This window comes from Poecilia reticulata, linkage group LG4 (genome assembly GCF_000633615.1).
Source record: "Poecilia reticulata strain Guanapo linkage group LG4, Guppy_female_1.0+MT, whole genome shotgun sequence".
In the NCBI taxonomy this organism is placed as follows: Eukaryota; Metazoa; Chordata; class Actinopteri; order Cyprinodontiformes; family Poeciliidae; genus Poecilia; species Poecilia reticulata.
The window spans coordinates 19,482,815-19,488,736 of record NC_024334.1 but is presented as its reverse complement, the minus strand read 5'-3'; positions in this window follow the sequence as shown (position 1 = coordinate 19,488,736).

Sequence of the window (5,922 nt, the reverse complement as noted above, 5' to 3'; positions counted from 1 at the left end):
TGGAGCCTATTTATTTTACTCACACGGAACTGGGGGGGAGAGAGAGAGAGAGAGAGGGAGAGAGAGAGAGAGAGAGAGGGAGGAAGGGGGGTGGGGTTGGTGTCTGTGGCCACTTGTTTGCTTCCCCGCGGAAAAAAATTACAAAGACAGACAGGAAGAAAAGAGACATATATCCAAATTACCCCCACCAGCCACTGCAGGTCCTCCTAACTTAAAGTTTCACTAGTGGACCACTCAAAGTCTGGACGTGGAATACAACTTATCCGCTGTAGTATGACCTTAAAAACTCTGTTCGCGCTGTGAAGACCCTCCTTCGTGGATGGATTAAAACAAATCTACAGTGAAGTTCAGAGGGTAAAAATCGCTCCACATAAATGAAAAACAGAAATTTCCAAATGATTTCAGTTTTCACCGCCAATGGTTATCATCGACGTAAAAAATATGGAAGACCGCACCTGACAGAATTTCTTTTTTTTTTTTTTTTAAAGCAAAAAAATATAAGTGGCCCAATAAATAAATCAGCACTTAAAATGGACCAGTTAATTTCAAAAAGGAGAAGTTCACCTTAATTGACCGTCATGTTTATTTTCTCAATTTAGTTGACACATATATATTTAAGCACATTTTTTTGCATTTATTTTATTATTTTACTGTTTCAATTTTTCTCATGTTCTTCCATTTACTCATTGATGTCTCTGTAATTTCTTTTATCTTTTTTTCCCGCTCGTCTCTTTACTCTTAGTGTCCTTTACAAAAAATAAAAAATTATTCTGTTTTTACTTTACCGTATGCTTTTCTGCCACTGAGGAGCCACTGTGCCTTAAGGCGTCAACTCTTGACTATTGGTTGGTTTACAGGCTGTGATGTCTGCCTGAAACGAGGTCTTATAGAACTGGGGCATTTGGTGATTTTATTTGAAAACAACTCTGTAACACCTGACTTTATTATTATCTTCTTTGCAACATAACAAAACATGTTACAGTTAGTTCTACTTATACATACAAATGTCGACAAACTGGTTTGTTATAACGTGGAGGAAGCTGCAGCTGAAATTGGCTTCCGATTGCAGATTCCGATTCGGAAAATGGCTAAAGGGTGATTCCGCTTAATTTGTCATCACTCTCAGAGTCTTTAATCTGCCCTAGTTTACTAACTAAAATACTAGCTTTGCTACCTCAAACCTCATCTGGATTACTTAAAGCTAATTGTGTGATTTATTAAACTTCCACTAAGGGCTGTATGAGTGCTGTGATTTCATCTGTACTACAAAAAGCCTCGTCTTCAAAACTGCAACACCAACAAAGTTGTGTTGCGTATAATTTGTTTTTTGTTTGGAGTTAATATTTTCTTGTAAACAATGATTTATAACGGAACCTAAAAAAACCAGATTCAACATTTCTTGTATTTCACGGTGTGTGTTAAGCTAATGGAACGGAGAGTTGCTAAGTGTTTTCAAACCCAACTTTATCTGCTTTTCTCTGCACTTTTTGATCACATTAGTTTTGTGCTCTTGTGTAATCTACCACATGGCAGCACCAAAATCCCTCTGTTGGATGTGGAAACACTTGTAAATGTAAAAAGAATTGGTTTTTGAAAAACCACGATGAAGAGGAACAGACAGATTGTACTGATTTTTAGTTAGCAGCTAAGCAAACACTCACAATGCACCACCTGATTTACTTAAGCACAAGTCAGAAAGTGAAATCCTCTGTTTATGCACTTTTAGTTTCTTGTATTTTTTGATTTGGAATATATATTTTGTCTGAACCCTGCTGTTCTGGCATGTCACATAACTAAAAATGTCACGATTCTTGGGTGTTTGGGTTCGATTTTCTGTTTGTGATTTTTTTTTTTTTTTGTAAATGTGTGTAGTCCTCTTAAGCTGCTACCCCTGCGACCTGATCACGGATAAGCGGAAGAAAATGGACGGATGGATGGGTGTGTAGTCTAGACTTCACTTTTTCAGTTTATTCCTTGGCGTGTAATTTTATTAAGATCTTAATGGCAGTTTTTTGTTGAGGTTTATATTGAAAACCTGCATTTTCTATTGTATCTTTCTTGTTTCTGTCTTCTCTTCAAACCTCCTGGTTTGAATCCTGATTTATTATTCTGTTGGGTAATGTCTCCGCTTTGCTGCATCTGTTTTCCTTGTTTCCCATGTTCTCTGTTTATTCTCAGTACTTTCTCTCTTTTTTTTTTTCTCGGTTAAACTTTAGATTACTTGTATTTGCTCACAGCTGCACCCAATTTCTAATCAACCACTTGCTCTTTGCTCAGCAATCAACTCTTCTGCATAAACACATCTCACTCTCCGTCCCCCCTCCATTTCTCCTCATTTTTAAATAAATTGACTTCTGCCTCCTCCCTGCATTTTACTGTTTTGAGACAAAGTGATGAGCATGCACAGCAATCAACCAGGCAAGGAGTAAATCTATATTCATATCAGTTTAAGGTTTGTTTACTATCTTTATCTTTGCCGCTTAGTTCTCAGCCTCCACATCAGCAACTATCACGGCTTATAGATGAAAAGATTTGCGTTCTTGTTCCAACATGAAAGGTTAAACTTCCTGCAACCATCAAGCTTTCAGCTGGTCTATGTCATATTTCCGAGCTGCACAAAACGTCCATCAGACTGTATGGAAAATACTTCATGTCAGAATTTGTCAATTCAAAGACAGGAGTCAGCGTTTACTAAAGCCAAGAAATTTTCCTGAAATTTTCTTCGTCACGTTTGTTTTTCCAGCTATTTCCTGTGTCTGGTGTCACTGCGCCGGTGACATTTTTAATGTGTGTGTGTTTAGAAAATTCTAAATCTTGCTATTGATCTATGTTTTTTTTTCCCAAGAATGATTGTAGCTCAGATCTTTTGCTCTTAGACTTTACGAAGTTTTGGCTGACATAAAAACACAGGACTAAGTTCAATCGGTGAACTCAGACAGTGGTGGAAAACGACAAACATTAAACATGAGCTCTAAAATAGTTCATCAAAAACAAGTGGGGGTTATGTAACCCTCAAATTTCACAGATCTGAAGTAAAAGGGGACGGTTCTGAGTATTCGAAGTGTTTTCTGGAGATACTGACTCCAGATGTGTAGCAGAGCGGCATGAGGAAATATTAACCTAATAAAGTGTGAACACAAGAAATAATTGGTCAAAGCTAAAAAAGAAAAAAAAAATCTTCAAATTAATGAAAATAACACAACAGGAATCCAAACAACCTAACTAGAGATTTGATCACTAGAAAAATCAACAAAAATGAATGAATTGCTATAGATGCATCTAAACTATAATAATATAACCCACAAACAATGGGAATATGAAACGACTGAGACACAAACACTAACTTGCTGTCACAGTGACTGCTTCAGGCGGAGGAGGCTCTGCTCGCAACTCTGACTTCAGCGTTAGCGTTGACTTGTTCATTATCAAGTTGAATAAATGAAACTCCTGAATATTGCTCAGCCTGAAGTGTTACGAAAGTTAGCCTTTTCAATCCTGGAAAAAAATCACCAGTAATACAACTCATATGAAGAAGATCAGGCTAACGCGTAGCCTTTTATGAGACAGGAAATTCAATTATCAAACTTAACCAAATCTGTTAAGTCTTTGGAAGCTTTTGTATTTTTTTAGATCCCATTAGGGGTGTGAACGTTTGCTCACGGTGGCTATTGACGATTTAACAGAGCGTTCTTTGTGAGCGTGGATGAAAACTCCTTTTAAGCCCGATTCCATAGAAAAATAAATGCAAATGTGTTTTAGTGAATGTGGGCTGTTTACTACCTGACAGACCTGTTTGGATGAGCATTCAAGCTCAGTCTGTGATGGAGACTCACAATGTCGTTATGATTCCTGTTATCTGCTGTGCAGGTTTTCACGTCGTGGCTTTTGAACCACACAACATAAAAGTTCCACAAGAACATATTCTCATCAGTGAGCAGCTAATGACAGAAAGATTCTTCTTATAAAAACATGCTATTTGGTAAAAACAGGTTTTTACCATTTATCTTTTAATCCTTTAACACCTAACATTCAATATGAGAAACTTTTATGACCTGCTTTAAATTTATTGTTTTTAAAGAAGTAATATCAGAAGAAGATCCATACATTTCTAAATCATTCAAATGAAATGCTTTTTTAGCTGGTTTTTGTAATGGTGTAGTTAATGGCTGTGTTCATACTGCCCACTGTTTTACAATTTACTGCACTGTAAAAAAAAAAAAAATTAAGAGCAGTAAATGTTTTTGTTTTGATTGGCAGATTATTTTATTTTTTTTTGCCATTAACAGTGAGAAGAAAAATACGCGGGAAGTAAATTTATTTCTACTTATTTTGTTCCAAAACAACATTCACCAACTAAAGAGTTCAATTTGAGGGACATCCGTTGTTATAAAGCTGCAGATGTCATAAACCAATAACAAAATATGTATCCAAAATATGTAACCATATTTAGTTTGATCATAAAATTCAAATTCAAAACCACTTTATTGATCCCAAAGGGAAATTAAATAATAGGCTGAAATAAAACTAAAAGCAAGTCAAGTCTTTTCTTTCCAAATTTAAGTTCGACTGGAGGTAGAGTCTCCAACGCTTGTCTCAATCGTAAAACGTGATTTAAAACATGGAACAATGGAAGTGATTCAAACACCTGATTTTAGGGATTTAGATATCAGCCCATCTGTCAATTTATTAGTCTCAGGTTTAGTTAAAATTAAGAAATGTAGAGAAGGTTTTTAATAGAATGTAGATGATGAAATTTAGAATAGATTCCTAAAGCAGCGCAATGTCGTCGTCGTCTTCTTTTTCTTCCAATAGCCAAACTGGAGGAGACGAGGAAACCTTGAAACTCATACTTGTTTCTCAACAAAACATTAATCACGACCACAGCGTCCCACCAGCGGCGGACAGAACGCCAGAAACTGAGATGAATGACGTCTTCAGAAAAACGCAAAGGGTCAAAGACTTTTTCCATGTAACAAATGTCTCCACAGACGATAGATCGGAGTCCGAGAGCAACGTTTACAAGAAGGAAGAAGAACAGAAACTTCTCCTCGTCCAAGACTTAAAGTCTATCCGTCAACTTTGTGGGAAGTTGTTGCGCTCGCGAGTGATTCATGCGGAGAACAATTTGTTTGTGGCCATCTGTTGGTGCCGCAGCGCCACAACAGTGACACAACAAAACTCAGTGAGAGACCCGCTCTTCAGAGAAGAGTGTTACACAAGCCTCTAACTGCACGGCCCATCTGCACATCAAACGCCTGAGAAAATGTGTTTCTAGTCTGTAATCTCTGAAGCAACACCGAGTTCAGTTTGAGTGTATCAATCAATCAATCAAGTTCATTTGAATAGCATATTTTAGCGACAGGGCAGTTCAAAGTGCTTTACATCATAAAAACACAAAAGTACAAAGTCATAGGAAACAATCGAGGCATTGCATTTTGTCAAATGCCATCAAATGAAGATGATGGCATCATCATCATCATGGCATGAGCATGTACATCATTTATAATGATGTACATTATAAATGTTTCATTTATAATGTAGATAACTCTAAGCAGGTGGATTCCTAGTCTTGATTGAAAGGAGCTCAGTATTTCGGCAGTTTTTCGGTTTTCCGGACATTTTCTTCCAGATTTGTGGTGCATAGAAGCATATATATATATATATGTGTGTGTGTGTGTGTGTGTGTGTGTGTGTGTGTGTCTGTGTGTGGGAGTTGTGTGTGTGTGTGTGTGCATATTTTTTTTTTATTAGAGTTGAGGGAAATTTCACTTGCACTGCTTTTATGAACAGCTGTAACATTTCATGTTACTATAAAGTTCAGTATCTAAAAAAAGTCAGGTTGTTTTCTTTTTGTTGTTTTTTTTTGTGAATGTTTGAATTAGTGAGCACACTGGTTTTGCTACTACTGCATACCTTAGCTTA